The sequence below is a fragment of the Lissotriton vulgaris genome, chromosome 2_1, assembly GCF_964263255.1.
Source record: "Lissotriton vulgaris chromosome 2_1, aLisVul1.2, whole genome shotgun sequence".
NCBI lineage: Eukaryota > Metazoa > Chordata > Amphibia > Caudata > Salamandridae > Lissotriton > Lissotriton vulgaris.
In genome coordinates, this window is record NC_141687.1 from 239,016,825 (window position 1) to 239,034,335 (window position 17,511).

At 47.5% G+C, this 17,511-nt stretch overlaps 1 protein-coding gene across 6 annotated transcripts in view; it reads left to right on the top strand.

Annotated features, from left to right (window-relative positions):
* Positions 1 to 17,511, top strand: part of NF1 (neurofibromin 1) — a 2,008,692-nt gene that overhangs the window by 581,880 nt on the left and 1,409,301 nt on the right. The gene's annotated exons all lie outside the window — the stretch shown is intronic.

Consider the following 17,511-nt stretch of genomic DNA (forward strand, 5'->3'; position numbering starts at 1 on the left):
GGGGAGACTTCAACAGTTCCTGCCAGTCTGGAAGTCCATCACCACAGACAGGTGGGTCACGCAGCTTATCCTGTACGGTTATTGTCTGGAGTTAACATCCACTCCACCCAACATACCCCCAAGACACCGTCCTATGTCCGCCGAGCATTTGCACTTATTGCAGCAAGAGGTACTAGTCATGCTGCAAAAAGGGGCAATCGAGCTCGTGCCTGTGGAAGAAAGAGGCACAGGAGTTTACTCACTGTACTTCTTGATACCAAAAAAGGACGGGTCCCTCAGACCAATACTGGACCTCAGACCCCTCAATCAGTACATTCTGTCAGAGCACTTTCACATGCTAACACTGCAGCAAGTCCTACCGTTGCTCAGTCAGGGGGATTTTCTCGCAACATTAGATCTGAAGGATGCGTATTTTCATATTCCGCTGCACCCGTCACACAGAAAATACCTCCGGTTCACCATCCAAAACCAACATTACCAGTTCAAGGTTCTACCTTTCGGAGTCACCACGGCACCCAGGGTGTTTACAAAGTGCCTGGCGACGGTGGCGGCACACCTAAGGAGACAGAACATTCCCGTCTACCCTTATCTGGATGACTGGCTAATCCAGGCAAAGTCGGACCAGCAGTGTGACGCCCACATGTCCCACACCATTCACCTTCTTCACGATCTGGGATTCTCACTGAATTACCCAAAGTCCCACCTGCAACCCGCCCACATACGGCAGTATCTGGGTGCGACGATAAACACAGCACAGCCAAATTCAGTGAGGGTCAGCAGCATTCAATCGCTGATACAGAAATTCAGACCTCAACACTCGCTTCCAGCACGAGCGTTCATGCAGTTGATAGGCATGATGGCCTCCTGCATCTCCATAGTCCCGCACGCGAGACTACATATGCCTCCGCTTCAGGAGTGCTTAGCACGTCAGTGGACTCAGGCTCACGGACAGTTGAATGACCTAGTGTTGGTAACCCGTCGTGCATACAGCTCTCTACATTGGTGGAATCCACAAAACCTTTGCAAGAGACGACCGTTCCAGGAGCCTGTGCCACAGATCATTCTGACGACGGACGCTTCTCTCCAGGGTTGCGGAGCTCATGTACTCCACTACACTGTGCAGGGACTATGGACAACATGTAGAAAAAGGTACAGGCAGAAGACCTTTTCCGAAGTTGCCCGGCGTTAGCCGCCTCTATACCCACTCAAGTTTACCAAACAAAGAGGCAGGCGCTGGAGACTGGAAGGCAGGAAACAGAAGTTTTATTCTCTCCGGAGGAGAAACACATCAGTTCGGACAGCAAGTATTGTCACGAGGTGCTCTAACCGCATCTCTGAGGCCTGGCCTCTTATACACAAGTTTATGATCTTTATTGCATGTAACACATTCTTGCAATGCTTTGAAGTATGAAAGGACATCCTCGGAATCTCCTCTTCAGGCCCGTTCCCACACACATTTACAGTTGAAGTCCCCACCCCGGTCACAACAGGTGATGATTATCGCGCAGCTGGACATTCCGCCGATTCACGGAATGTGTGGGGTTGATCGGATCTCATAGGGTGGGGGCTTTGATCAATTCGAGGGTCCTTTAATGGGGGGAAGCTTCCTACTGTACGGGGGGGGGGCTATAAACAGTATCCGCAGGGCCAGGTGGTGGTCTGGGAACGAGGAAGACAAACGGGCACACAGGAAAAGGGGGTTTGTATCAAAGGACCTGGGACCATGAAAGGGATGAAGGGAGGTGTCGCGCTGGGAACAGGATAGGATTCCGAGGCAGAGCCGCGCAGATGGGGAGGGTTTATGGCCCATGCATGAGAGAGCGGGGGTGACCAGTGCGTGGGGGGTGCTTGTGAGGGCGGAGAGCCGTGCTGGGGGTCAGTGGCGTGCAGAGGGATGGTTCTGACCAAGGTACCTAAAATGGCGGGTGTGCACGACAAAAAGTGTGGCATCGGGGGAAAAGGCAAGATGGCGCAGATAATGTTTACCAAACCGTATTAATTTTCCACAGTCCTCCCTTTAACATTCCTAAGACATCTTGCTGGCCTATTTCCTATCCATGTCTACTGTGGCAGTCATAAGTAAAGAAGTAGGAACCCAGGCGAAGGAGCTGTGAATAAACATTACATTTAAAATCTTTCATCTTAGGAGGCGGGCCCATCGTTGAGCTCGTTGCAGGAAAGTCCTAGTAATGCAATATCGGACAAAAAATGATTCTGTAGTGAGAGCGTTGGGTACATTTCATAGATGCTTATAGTCATTCGGAATATGAACTGATAGGTTATTACATATGTAAGTTCATTTTGTACTCGGTTGGAGCATAATCAATACAATGGTAGCTGGGAGAGAAATGAGACGTAGTAAAAACGATAATCAGGGGTGTCATTGTTCGAAGAGGAGGGGTGTTGCTGTTTCCAGTGTCTTATTGTCGTGGACCATTATTAGTGAGTTCTCAGCATTCTTTGTCGTCTTCTGTTGGCACTGTTGAGCACTGGCGGTGGAGCTATGCGTCCAGCTCTATTCCAGGTCCTGCGTTGCAGGGCATGACCTTTTCTTCGTTTTTCCGGTCAAAAAAAAGGTCCTTTTTCGCCCTGTGTCCTAACTATTCTTTCATGGGTACCTTAGACAGGGCACCCAAGTTTCATTTTAGTTCGCAACAAAACCCTATTCTATCTGATTGCAGTTTTTCTTTTTCGAGTCGATTGTCAAAGAGTTCAGGTGGAGCAGTCCTTATGGTAGGTCGGAGGAAGAGGGGATGGAGCAGGGCCAGATCGGGAACAGACCAGGAGGACGGAAAATTTCAGGTAGGCGGGCCCATGACCGGGCTCAGAGGGCGGGGACTTTCCGGCACATGTTGATCATCGAGCAGGGGCATCAGGTCAGACCTTTCCTTTCATTTTGTCGGAAACAGTGCCTCGTCCTGCGACTCCTTACTGTTGCGGTCCCGCCTTGGCCAAAGTCGCAGATGATCCACGATCTGCAGTCATGCCGCGTGCTCCCACATCCGGTCTCTCTCTCCTCCGACAGTGGTACCCTTAAATGAGTTTGAAAAGACAGTCTTTAGAGAATTGGCATAGGAAGGTAATCACAGAAGTCTATTTCTCTCCCAACTCCGAGCAACTGGGGAAACATCCGTTACATTGGGGAGTACAACCAACGTATAGATAATTGATGATAGGTTTGCTGGATTCCCTACAACTTTCCTTCGTACCTATTTCTTTGGCGTTTGTTGGTTTTACATTCATGGTCGTGGTACGAGGTCTGATACCTATTCATTGCATTTGTTTATTACAGTCACGTCAGTTCTTCTGGCAGAGACCCACTTTTCTAGTACGAGTCTTACAAAGCTATAACGTTCTTCAGGGAAAAAAGTGCAACGTGCTATCACCATGGTCTGATAGGTATCTTTCTGAGGAATGAACATAGGCTAAACAATTTTCCATTATATCAATGCATCCTATCTTTCAGCTAAACATTTTACTCTCAACAGGATTTACTGCAACAATTTCTTCATTTCAATCTAATCTTAACTTCGCAAACATCATTCTAATTTCTACATAGTCTCTTACAACCTGGCTACTTCATAAAAAACGGGGGGGTCTTGCGATAACTATTCAACTCATCCTTTGGGTGACCGGGGTTTTATGGAAAACAACTAGGAACATAGCAAACTGGGGTGAGGGACTATCGTCTTGCTTTGAGTCGCAAGGGCGTTATCTAGCAGAAGGCTACAGTTCAGTTGGTAAGCGTTCAGGGACATTTCTCAAATTCTAAACTTTGTAGCTTGTTCATCAACAAATCATTTCTAGGAACAACGGCTGGCCTGGGTCAGCCGTAAGTCGACCCATCTCTTACAACCAGGGGTGAGCCACATTTTTCAAACTCTCGTCCGGGGCAGCTGATACAAAACTGGGGGCGTTCTGGGAAGACGGGGATGTTTCGATCACTTTTACTGTTTGGGCATTGAGACAATTCGGGACAGGGAAGGTCGCGTTACCTGAGGCATTTTATCATAGAAGCCACTGACATGTAGTTCCCTTATTACGGGTCAGATTAGGGAACCTCAGTCGTCTTACCTGTCCTTTCCCTTTTGGCCAATTTAGGTTTCATCAATATTTAGCAGAAAGGAGAGGTAGTAACATGGTATCAATGTGATTTTATTTAAGACAGATTTGTTCAAATACTTGCGGTATTTGGAGCCAATTGGGTGGTGCACCAGGGATGGTGGTTCGCCAATTAGGTGCCAGTCGTTAGGAAGAGTGGGAGTGTGGAGGAGAGAGAGAGAGAGCGAGAGAGAGAGAGAGAGAGAGAGAGAGAGAGATGTGCAACAATAGGCTAAACAGTACACGTGCAACATGGAGAGTGGCCGTGTACTAAGATAGGCTATTCAGCGCATTACACAACATGAGACATTACAGGTCTGTGTTAGAATTTAGAAAGCATGCAGTTTGGGACGGACGAGCATTAGGCCGGGTACAGAGGGACATGCATTGAGTAAAAAGCACCATTGTGTCGCACTTCTCGCACTCTCGGTCCTTTGCCTAGTTAAGTCAATGTTTCAGTCGCACAGAAAACATTTTCTCATAGTTTCAGACATACGTGACGTGCTCATTCACGCAACACGGGTTAGGGGTGATCGCGCCTCATCATATCATACAACTATTGGCTCTTTCGTTACAAGAGTAGTTTGTGGGCGTCTTTAGGTGCCACCTTGCAGCGTTAGTCCACTTCATGTATCAGACATGGCGTGGCTTCAGATCTTCACTATACCTCAGTCGGGATTCCAATGTAACCTGTAGAGGGAGGAAAAGAGGGGAAGGGAGGGGGACAACATTCGAGCATATCACATGTACGGGCACGAAAGTCCTTTACTTACCACCTACTCGTCTTATCTCCTCGGGATATAATCCCTGAGGTCTTGGTTTCCGAAGCCAGGGGGCGGGCAGTGTGGTAAGGATGGCAAGCGATAGGTTGTTCATGAGGGAGACGGTCCGAGTGTGGCATTATAGGTCGTGTTAGGGAAACGTTAAAAATCAGAGGCGCTTAGTGCGAGATATCTAGTTTGTAGATGTATCTAGTTATCGGGATCCTTAAATCATTCCCAATGCTGTGATGTCCTAAGGCATATCGGCTCTTCGGCCAACCCTGTTCCCTAGTACCTTTGAGTACCAAACCTTTATAACATTTTATCATTTACACCGCTTCACTTTACCCGTTCTCAGAAGTCGAGGTCCTTCTCCATGCGTTTGTTCCTGAGCCAGTTGCACATTTGGAGGCAGCGTATCGTGCCTTAGATTCGATCATCAATCCGGGGCTGAGCAACCATTTTCTAATAACCTTAAAAAGAGAACAAAACAGATCGCACAGAAAAAACCCTCCCGCTGATCCCATATTTACAAAAGCATGCGATACCTGTTCATAGTTTGAAAAACCTTTATTTGCGCAATTTGATCAGCATGTAAATATGAGAGTGCAATCGTATTTGGCCGGACACGGCGTTGGCTGAGGCACGTACAGTAGGGGGCTATTTTGCAGCAGTAAAAACATTTTAAAAGGGTTCATTTTGTTATTTGCAGGAAACTAAAAACGTCTATCAATAGTTGAGGGATCAGGGGGCATTCGTTTCATAATTGGAAGCATAGTCAGACTAGTTGCAATCAAATTTCCTAGATGCATACCGTGGGCGTGTGTCATGAGCGACGTTATGTATCAGTTACAATAATATCATAATAAATCATACATTGAAACCAACATTTTAACGGGATCCTTTTACATGTTCGCCAAGTGAACCCTCCCTCTTTTTCGTCAAGTGTACAAAGGATCATATACATATCTCAGAACATCAAGTCTTATTAGCTAAAAAACACCACGAGGTGTTCGTTAGTTCCTATTGACACCAGCGCCATTTTGGGCGAGGCCGGGTTAGTCCGGAAGTAGCATCAGGGACAAAATGTTTCCAACAACCGGCGGTTGGACCAGAGTCCCTTTCGGTAGTTCAAAACTTGTGCTAACAGAAGGGGCAGGCAATGTGGACCGTCAATCAAAAAGGGGAGGGAGGCAAAATCTCCCCTACCGGGTCACGTTGAGGTTCAGCCAGAACTTGTTCGAGTGATCAAGGCAGTTGTTCCCCACCGGAAGCCTGTAGGGATCGAGGGCTCCTGGGACTCTTGTAGAATCTTCAAAGCTGTGGGGATGTTGTCGGAGGTGGGGGCTCGTGCCCAGGTGGGCAAGCGTCCGAGTTACGTTACTGGTCAAAGTTACTCTAGCGGCCTAGACTCGACTTCCAGGTGGCCCAGACGCCATTTTGAGACTCCGCAGCAGTCGCCCTTCGTCGTGTCTGCAAGAGTGGATGAGACTTCTTGGGGCGAAAAATGGAACACCGTGCTGTAGGAGCAGGACATTCGGCTCGGGCGCTAGGGTGCAGCTGTGGCGCCTCCACCTGGGGAGGCGAGGGAGGCTCGTTCGCGTCGCCTCCCTCTCCCAGTGCACCCCACGCTGTCCCTTTGCGCGGGTATACATGATGGCCACCCCACATCCCGTGCTCCACAAGTACACTTGAGGGCCATCATATGTCTCGTGCTGCGCAAGTATGGTTGCTGGCCATTCTATGTCCTGTGCTGCGCAAGTATGGTTGCTGGCCATTCTATGTCCTGTGCTGCGCAAGTATGTCCGTCGCCCGGCTGGAGGATTTCGGCGCCGGGCCGGGGCTGGGAAACCTCCACCACGTTCGCGCCGCCTCCCTCTCCCAGCCCACCCTGCACCAATTTTCAGCGGAGGTATTTGTGATGGCCGAACCAGGAGATACGAGGGAGGGTGTCATCTGCATTCGCCCCCTCCCTACTCGTGGCCCGGGGGACGCCGTCCCAGGAAGAAGAGGATGGGGAAGGCCATTTCATGCCGGGCCTGCGGTGCCTCCTGGACATCCCACCGGCGACCTCTTCGATCGACGGCTGTCAGCAGGACCCCGCCCCACACGTGTTGTGTGTTTCACCTTCCGGATGGGCGTGACCGGTGACCTGCTGCATTTCGGGAATTTCCGGAGTGGGGGTAGGTATTTTTGTTTTTTGTTCATTGGGCGTGGTAGGAAGCGGGACAGGCGTGCCTGGGTAATGGGGGGTGCCCACAAGAACAGTTTTCCTGAACGGGGGGTTGTCTATGCAGGCCTGTAATTGCTTTTGTCCACAGAGTGGGGGGGCAACAGAGAGTAATCAGTCCCATTGCACTCGAAGTTTGACTTCATTAATGGAATGTATACTAATCTGTCAGAAATTACTCTGTGTGTTGTTCCTGTATGTTATCCGAATGGGTGGTTTTTGTGTTCGGGAACAGTAGCGGTAGTACGGGGTTCGTCACCGGGTGACCTAGAGCTTGCCTGGGTTTCCCGTCTTAGCGTTGTTCGACCTATGAGAACTCCAACATGTCGCTGAAATCTGTCTGGCGAAATCTGTGCCATCGGGCGTAATCAAACGTGGTGGTTCTATCCGCCCTGTCCGTGTCAGTCTGATTTATCTTTGTCTCACGCCTTTTCCCTTTCTGTCGGCCTGTTATTTCTGTCGGCCCTCTGCTCTTACCCGTGTTCAGTAAAGTCGGGCATTGGGCTTTCCAGTGCCCGGAATATTTACAAAAAGCACATTGATTTTGTCCTAAGTCTGTTCGTCCTGCGCGTAACGTCGGGGGATTACGTTCGGGTCGTTGTATTTTGGGGTTGTCCTGTCGGTATATCCCTTTACACCGTTCCCTTCCTGTGTTTACTCCTTGGAACCGTGTCGCCGCTATCCCTTCCTTTGGCCTACCAGATGCTTGGAAGGTTGTCTGTCGCGTTTCTTTACCTACTCTGACTTCGTCTCTTTCTTTTCGTTGCATTGCTTCTTTGTGCCACAGACTGTCGAGCATAATAGGCGTTGTCTTACTACTACAAAGGGCTATTTCTCGCGTTTCTATTTTATCAAGGTCGAAGGATCCTATCAGTGGCCACTGTTTCTCTTGATTTTCTTTGGTATACTTGTGCCATAGCTTACTATAAGCTATGGTAATTAATCCATACTTTGTGAACATGTCTTTATTAGGGGTGCCTTCCAGCGGAGCTAGATGGTCCACCTCTAATAAACGGTCCGGGTTGAACCAGCTACCAATCAGTGAGGAGAAGATAGACATGACGGATCACAATGGGGACAAAAGTCAGCACTGCCTATCTTATCACTGCGTGCAAAGACTAGACAGAATATTTCTATTCTACGTTGTTTGCAGGCAGTGAATACCTCATGAACCAATATCAAACAGTCAATGTTCGGTCAATCAAACAATCAGTGGGGAGAATAAGTAGGCCCGCAAAGGTCTGCGTCACCTACCCTTTCACTATCTGCAAAGAGGGAATCTGTTCTTTCCTGTTTGCAGACAGAGAATCTCCAGAAAACAATCCGCGAACAGTAGTTCGGGTTCAATCAATTAATCAGTGTGGGAGAGGGAAATCTCCCGAAAACAATCCACGAACCGTAGTTCGGGTTCAAACAATCAATCAGTGGGGGAGAAAGATAGGCACGACGGCTGCGTTACCTATCCTTCACTGCTTGCAAAGAGAGAGCCGGTTGTTTCTCCGTTTGCAGACAGCGAATCTCCAAACAAATCAACAAAGAGTAATACTAGTATTTCCCAAACAATCAAACAATCATTTCGCAATTCGTCGTGTTTACACGACCTTACCCGGACCGCATGGACAGTTTCTTGTCTTCCAAATCCAGCGCCCGATCGTCCTCTTTTCTTCGTATTCCTCGCGGCACTCCTGATGGTTCCCAGTCAGGACCGTAGATCACTCGAGAGAGGTCTGTTCGGAACCAGTGAAGTTCGGATGATCGGCTGCCAGACGAGGGTCTATTGGGCAGGAGCTCTCCCGATCGTTGCAGTCGTTCACTCTGTCGTCAGGACCTCTCCCACTGGATCCACTGGTCGCTGATGGGCCCCACGTTTGGGACGCCAATTGTAGAAAAAGGTACAGGCAGAAGACCTTTTCCGAAGTTGCCCGGCGTTAGCCGCCTCTATACCCACTCAAGTTTACCAAACAAAGAGGCAGGCGCTGGAGACTGGAAGGCAGGAAATAGAAGTTTTATTCTCTCCGGAGGAGAAACACATCAGTTCGGACAGCAAGTATTGTCACAAGGTGCTCTAACCGCATCTCTGAGGCCTGGCCTCTTATACACAAGTTTATGATCTTTATTGCATGTAACACATTCTTGCAATGCTTTGAAGTATGAAAGGACATCCTCGGAATCTCCTCTTCAGGCCCGTTCCCACACACATTTACAGTTGAAGTCCCCACCCCGGTCACAACAGGTGATGATTATCGCGCAGCTGGACATTCCGCCGATTCACGGAATGTGTGGGGTTGATCGGATCTCATAGGGTGGGGGCTTTGATCAATTCGAGGGTCCTTTAATGGGGGGAAGCTTCCTACTGTACGGGGGGGGCAATAAACAGTATCCGCAGGGCCAGGTGGTGGTCTGGGAACGAGGAAGACAAACGGGCACACAGGAAAAGGGGGTTTGTATCAAAGGACCTGGGACCATGAAAGGGATGAAGGGAGGTGTCGCGCTGGGAACAGGATAGGATTCCGAGGCAGAGCCGCGCAGATGGGGAGGGTTTATGGCCCATGCATGAGAGAGCGGGGGTGACCAGTGCGTGGGGGGTGCTTGTGAGGGCGGAGAGCCGTGCTGGGGGTCAGTGGCGTGCAGAGGGTGCTTCTGACCAAGGTACCTAAAATGGCGGGTGTGCACGACAAAAAGTGTGGCATCGGGGGAAAAGGCAAGATGGCGCAGATAATGTTTACCAAACCGTATTAATTTTCCACAAACACAGCAGAGGAAGATGCACATCAACGTTCTAGAACCTATGGCTATCTTCATGGCAATGAAAGCATTCAAGGTACATCTGTGCAACAAGGTCGTGTTGATCCGGAAGGAAAACATGACGGCCATGTACTACATCCAGAAGCAGGGAGGTACACACTCTCCACAGTTGTCTCACCTTGCTCAGAGCATGTGGAAGTGGGCCATTCAAAGGAATATCTTCCTCATGGCGGAACACCTCCCGGGCAAGGACAATCAGATGGCGGACCTGCTCAGCAGGTTCAGCCACCAAATGCACGAGTGGGAGAAACATCCATCAGTACTCCACTCGTACTTCCAAAGGTGGGGTCAAAGGTGGGGTCATCCAGAGATAGACCTGTTCGCCACAAAGGAAAACGCCAAATGCCGAAGCTTTGCCGCCAGGTTTCCACACCCACAGTCGCAGGGCAATGCGATATGGATGAACTGGTCAGGTAGATTTGCGTACGCTTTTCCCCCAGCACCTCTAATACCGCTGGTGGCACGCAAGCTGAAGCAACACTCGATGACTCCCATCCTGGTTGCTCCGATGTGGGCACGCCAACCATGGTACACCACGTTTCTGGAACTATCCGTGGTACCGCATCAAAGGCTGCGCCTCACACCCAAGCTTTTGACGCAGAGCCATGGCGACATTCAGCATCCAGATCCGCAACAGCTCAACCTGACGATCTGGCTCCTGAGGTCTTAGAGTTTGGCTACCTCAACTTACCTCCTGACTGTATGGACATAATCAGGGAGGCAAGGAAGCCCACCACCAGAGCATGCTATGCGGCGAAATGGAAGCGGTTTATAATTTATTGTGCAGATACATTAACCCGCTTGACGCATCTATTCAAAACATCATTTGTTATCTCTTACATCCGTACAAATGTAATCTGGCCTATGCTTCCATTCGTATACATCTATCCGCAATGGCGGCCTATCTGCAAAACAGGCAGCACCTCTCCCTTTTCAGAGTGCCTGCCATCAAAACCTTTCTGGAAGGACTCAAACGAGTCATTCCTCCACGGACCACACCAGCTCGCGAATGGAACCTAAATGTGGTCCTCACAAGACTGAGTCCCCCTTTCGAGCCACTGCATTCATGCGAGATTCAGTTCTTAACATGGAAAGTGGCATTCCAACAGGGTGGTGCTTCCTAAGGTGGTTTCTCAGTTCCATATCAACCAGACTATAGAACTACCTGTGTGTGTCAGTTGCGGAGAGAATGCTCCACACGCTTGACGTCAAAAGAGCCTTGATGTACTACATTGATCGGACCAAAGATTCGGAAGACGAAACCACTATTTGTTGCCTTTTCGCCACAACACAAAGGCAACCCCATTTCCAAGGCTGGTATAGCCAGGTGGATCGTTAAGTGTATTCAGATCTGCTATCAGAAAGCCAAGCGCACTCTAACGATTCCACCGCGGACCCACTCCGCCCGGAAGTTGGGGGCCTCCATGGCTTTCCTTGGAAATATTCATTTAGAAGACATATGTAGGGCAGCCACATGGTCTACCACACACACATTTACAAAACACTACTGTGTGGATGTGCACTCCAAACAGCAGGCAGCTGTAGGGCAGGCTGTTCTAAAAACACTTTTCCAAACTGCTGCAGCTGGCACAGGCGGCCGCCGCTAATGGAGGGACTGCTATGTATTCTATGCACAGATATGAATTCAACAGCCCACATGCCTCGAACCAAATATACTACTTTCCAGTATCCATCTGTTCTTGGCATGTAGGGCTGCTGACATTCATATCGCCCGCCCTCCTCCCCGGCGCCTGTAGCGGCTGCAGCAGTCACACATACTTCTAGCATGGTCATCATTCACAGAGTTTCACTCCATCTTTGCCACAATGGCTAAAAACAATATGAGGATGGAGTCGATGCCCATGCGCACTGTAGTCCAGGGGAGGAGCCACCTATCTCGTGATACTTCGAAGACTCTTCCAGGACAACAATGTGCGATCATCCGGACCCAACACTAGGCGGCGATCTATGCACAGATATGAATGTCAGCAGCCCTACATGCCAAGAACAGATGCATACTGGTAAGTAGCATATTCGTTTAACCATGCTGTGGCCCTGGCACTCAAACTCTCAAAGACTGTCTCAGCTTTGAACGACTCGTTGACCGAATGCAAGTCGAAGAAGAACCTATGGGGTCAAACAATAAAGATGCCACATGAAGAGGCTTCTCTTAAAAAAACATTGGCAGATGAGCGATAGTTAATTTCAAGTTTCTATTTTTTTTAATTTTATTATATGCATAGTTACTTCAAACTACATTGCATTGTTGTAAACCTATCAGGATAAAAAATTCGTTCTGGTTCAGCAATAAAATTATTGATACATATGATAAAAATGCTGAGCGGTGCTTTCATACAAATGTTCAAAAACTGATTCAATGGGTAATGTTAAAATGTGACAGTAAAAGCCAAAGGCCCTAAAGAATGTGAGCGATAGAGGACAAATAAGCGGCAGCCCAAACTCTGGCGCCGAAGAAAAGGCCGTAGTGTGCTCGATGCTGAAGAGCGCGCACGAGGAAAAAGATGCGTTTCGAGGTAAAAATGGCAGCAATCTTCAAAAAGAAAGGATTTCGATGTCTCCATTGGGGAATTTCAAACTCCTGTGAAACCTTTAATGGAAAAACACCACAAAGAGCTGGAGACAGCCAACCTGAATGTTCTATGATGAGTACCCTGAGGCTCAAGGACTATTTTATAATGCAGTGGACATGGAGGATTAGTGGCAGGAACTTAACGGTGAGTCACCAGAAGGAGGAGTCGATATGTATCCGCCAGGGCCTTTGCATTTGAACGACATCGCCATGTATCACAGTGGTGAAGAGAGCAGCAGACAAATACCTGGTCCAGCTAGAGGAAAACGACATAAACATGCTTCCTACGTGAAACCCTCCCTCCTACATTCCCTCACAAATTAAGTGCCAATCCCTACCAATGCTACCTAAAATGTTCGACCAGGGAGGAGCTGCAACCTACAAACTGGTAACACCAAGAGTGGAGGGAAAAAAATGCAAACACTCTTAAAGTGACCCAGCCCAAGTATGAAATAGTGACAGCGGACTCATATCATTGCAGCCACTGCAAGGAAAAGGGCTAATTTACCAACGGGCCACCCCCTGAGAAAGAGAACGGAAAGATTGAGATGGTGGGGTGAAAATTTGAAAGAGGAGCCAGAACATAGTGGCGCATCACCAACTCAGTGCCCCGCTAATTCACTATGCATGCTAGCACTGGGAAGAGGTGGGAAAACTGCTGAAACTCCTTCCAATATCAAAAGAGCGCAAACTCACTCATAGAAGAAGGCATGACTATAGCCAACAGGTGCTTAAAATTGTGCTAAATGCAGCAGACACAGCATGCAGCCAGCTAGTGTCCCGAACACCTTTAAGAAATCACACCTGACTGCTGTTGTCTTGTTTAAACAATGAGATCCAGGAGAAACCAACTGCCCTTCAACCGGTAGCTGCTGGCAGTGCTGTGGACAATGCACTGCAACAATTAAAGGGCAATGAGACCGCCAAGTTCAAGGTCCTTTACAGTTTAGGGGCCATCCGTGGAAAGGGGTTTTCCCCACAAAAAGACTAACCGGAAGTAGACTGTTTTATCCTCTCATCACAAGGGCAGAGTGAACCCTCTTTATTCCAGTAGCCCACAATTAGGAAAGCTACCATGTGACGTATTAGTTCACGTCTGAAACGTGTCCAGATATACTGGTGTCTTGTATTAGTGACAGTGCTCAAATACTGAGGGCACACCAAAAGGATATTAAAAGGTCCTATCACTTTGGACAGTACTTTTTTGGCTTTCTAGTGAGGCTGCCTGTGCTCCTCTGTGTTCCAATCGCAAAGACTTCAATTCCTTTTTCGGAAATGTCCCAGTAAACTCAGGATTTTCAAAAGATGAAAAGACACTGAATGATTGCAAAGGCTTTTCAATATAGTCTAGACAAGGGCTGTCCATTGTGTGGTTAAGAACAAGGCAATCTTTAATAATATCTTGGGAAAGGGTAAGACTTGGACTAAATTGCATGCCAGCAAAGGCATAAGAATACAGTCCTCCAGGTAGAAAAGACTACCTCATTATGGGTGATATATGTTTTCTTGCCTTTGAAGAACAGGTATATTGGAAATTCCCCAAAATCCTGCCCCATAAGTAATAGCAGAAAGGGACTTTAACAGATAGCGAGCATTTCCTTATTAGGGGTATTGTGTAACTAACTTGGTGGCAAATAAAAATACAGGTTAATTTAATCGGACAAACTGTGAATGTCTAACATTCCTCAGATGACCCCAGCTACCCTGGACATCAAATGGGATTTCCAAGTATTAGATGGTTGCCACTCTCTTAATTTGCTGTCCATTTAGGGTATGAATGCAGGTTTTAGTTTCCTCTGTCCAAAGATCATGGTAAACAATTTGCTTTAATTTTCATATCCCTCGCTTCCATAAAGATGGAAAAAAAAATCAATTAACTGTTGTAAATCATTAGCATTCCTGGACAACAGGACCTGAACATATGCATACAGCAATATGCGGACATACGGAGTTCCAATTCTAGGTGAGACTAAGCTGGTTGGCTTGTTCATGTCTCTATTGCACACTGTGCTACAAGAGTATTAAATATTGCTCCAAAGTGATTGACTCAATCATCTAATGGTTTTATGGAATCAGGATGAGTATATGTATTTTCCTTGAAAAAAGACCTATTTAAAACTTCCCCAAACAGGGTGTTATCATTTGTGTTACGTGATCGCAAGATACACTCTGGCATCCGACTGGATTTCTGTTTGCGTTTTGGCTAACACTAATTTATCTCTTGCTCTATAATGCTGCACCATTACTTTATCCCTAGGTTATTTATGCAGTTCATCTTTTAGTTTTTAAGAGCACTCGTACATTTGCGATCAAAACACCCTTTAGTTTTAACATTGCAGCCGCTAATAGTATGCAGTAAGCATACTATTAAAGGATGCACACTATTAAAAGATGAACGTATGGCTATTACATTTTTTATCATACGACCCAGATCAGTATCCCCTTCAAAGCACACAATTTAATCCGTTTGCTCATACTACTACAGCAGCAGTAATGGTGCTAGGACACCCTCCCCATTCTCACCCCATTGGATCTAATTGCTGTTGTATTTACCTATTGTCTAGGTGGGAATCTTGTTGTTCATCCAAGTGCAGAGTTAATACCAATAGGCTATGATCACTCGTATTGAGGCCTAATGTTAAACTCACTAGGAATTGCCTAGAGATTTGATACTACCAAAGTGAAATCTATAACACTTATTGAACATCTGCTAGTGTAGGTTGTATCTAAAATAACAAAATGTTAATGATGAATTGAATTGAATTGAATTGAAAAATAATTTATATTGCGCAGAACAATAACCCGAAGGTATCAAGGCGCCTAGCAAAAGGTCAGGAAGACCAGGAAAGAAAACATTAGGATCTTAGACATAAGCTTGCTTGAAGAGAGAGGTCTTTAAGGCAGTGCGAAAAGTCTGTAGGGACAGAAGGGATCTCAGATCCAAAGGAAGTTCATTCCACCATTTAGGAGCAAGGGTGGAAAAGGCTCTACCGCCCCACCTGGCTTTCCGTACACGGGGGGCTGCTAGAAGCAGTTTCCCAGAGGAACGCAGGTTTCTTCGGGGAACATAGTGGGAGATAATGGATCCAATTCCAGTGTCGCTCTTTTTAGTGATGGCTCTGTAGGTCATACACAGGACCTTAAACCGAATACGCTGTTCTACCGGCAGCCAGTGCAGTGTTTTCCTGGCTGCAGTGGCTGAAGAGCGTCTGGGGATATCCAGGACAAATCTGGCTACGGCGTTTTGGACCACCTGCAAGCGCTGCAGCTGTCCTTTATTGAGTCCTGCATACAGCGCATTGCAATAGTCCAAGCGCGAGCCGATGAGAGCGACAGCTATTTGTTTTCTTGCCTGGAGGGAAAGGAATTTCCTGACCCTACGGAGAGTATGAATCAGGCCCCAGCAGGTGGAGACAGTTCTGCTCACCTGGCTACCTAGGTCGAGGGCAGGATCTATTATCACCCCGAGATTTTTAGCAGAGGATGTGGGGGAGGGACAAGTACCAAGGGAGTCAGGCCACCAGTTGGCTGACCAGATGTTTTCTTTTCCCCCAAACACCATCACCTCCGTTTTCTCCCCATTCAGTTTCAGAGAGTTCTGAACCATCCACTTACCGACCGCCTCCATACAAGATCTAAATTTGGAGGCGATTGGTTCATCTGAATGGGGTAGAGAAACGAGGATTTGAGTGTCGTCTGCGTACGAGACTACCTCCATCCCGAAAGATCTTATTAATTTGGCCAGTGGGGTAACATAGATATTAAAAAGGGTCGGGCTAAGGGCCGACCCTTGAGGAACCCCACATAGCACAGGACGGGATGGAGATAGAAACTCCCCAAGCTTGACTCTTTGTTCCCTCCCTGTGAGAAAGGAGGTCAAGAGATCAAGAGCTGCGTTCTTCACCCCCACCTCCCTCAGCCGAGATGTAAGTACCGAGGGGGAGAGGGTGTCGAAAGCCGCCGTTAGATCTAGCAGGACCAGGAGAGATGTCTGGCCCTCATCTACTGTTGTACGGATCTTGTCAAGTACGATGGTGAGGGCTGACTCAGTACTAAATTCTTTCCTGAATCCATGCTGGGAGGAGTCTAAGCATCCAGAGCTTTCGACAAAGGCAGCGAGATGTTTGTTGAGATGAGTCTCAAGCATCTTAGCAGGAGCGGGGAGCAGGGAGATAGGCCGGAAGTTTTTTAGAACCCCCGGATCCAGGGAAGCCTTTTTCAACAGGGGTTTCACTACCGCCTTCTTCCACTCTGCAGGGAAGATACCATCTCTAATGGCAAGATTCATTATCTCCACCAAAGGAGGTAAGAGGGTCTCCCTACACTGTTTAATGACCTTCAGAGGACAGGAATCCAAAGGTGATCCGGACTTAGTCTTGGCTAACAAAAGCTCAAGATCTTGTAAAGTCAGCGAGGGAAAGGTGTCCAGAGTGCAAGGAGTGGAGATTTCGGTGATGGTTAAACTCATCTCCACACCAGATGTAGATGCACTGAGGGCAACTCTTTGTTCCTCAAGGGCTAAGTAAATGTCCTGGATTTTGGAATGAAAAAAGGAGGCGATCTTTTCACAAAGGTCCTGCGAAGGGATGACAGGGTCAGGGACTTACAAATCATATTTAGGTAATCAAATAATCATCGCTGTACAAAAAGCACATTTGTCATTCTCCCTGGGAATCTTCAACACTACATACTTCTTTGGATGGAAATGGGCAGCTTGTAATATTAAAATCCCCAGCACATTATCCACCACAGAAATTGATCTAGGTCCTTTTCCAGATCAATAACCTCCTCACCATGTTTTGTATCAAATCTACTATTCTAGAAATTATCACCAAATGTGTTATTTTATAAAAACCTATAGCACAACTTAATAAACCAGAGGAAATGTAAATGTCTTCCAAATTTTAGCCGGAAATAAAACCCCAACCCACCTTTCGCCCTCCTCATGACCAAAGCACTGGCCATCTTAGTGATAGACAAAAACCCATGAATTTCGAATTTTTTTACTGTCCAACTTTCATGAC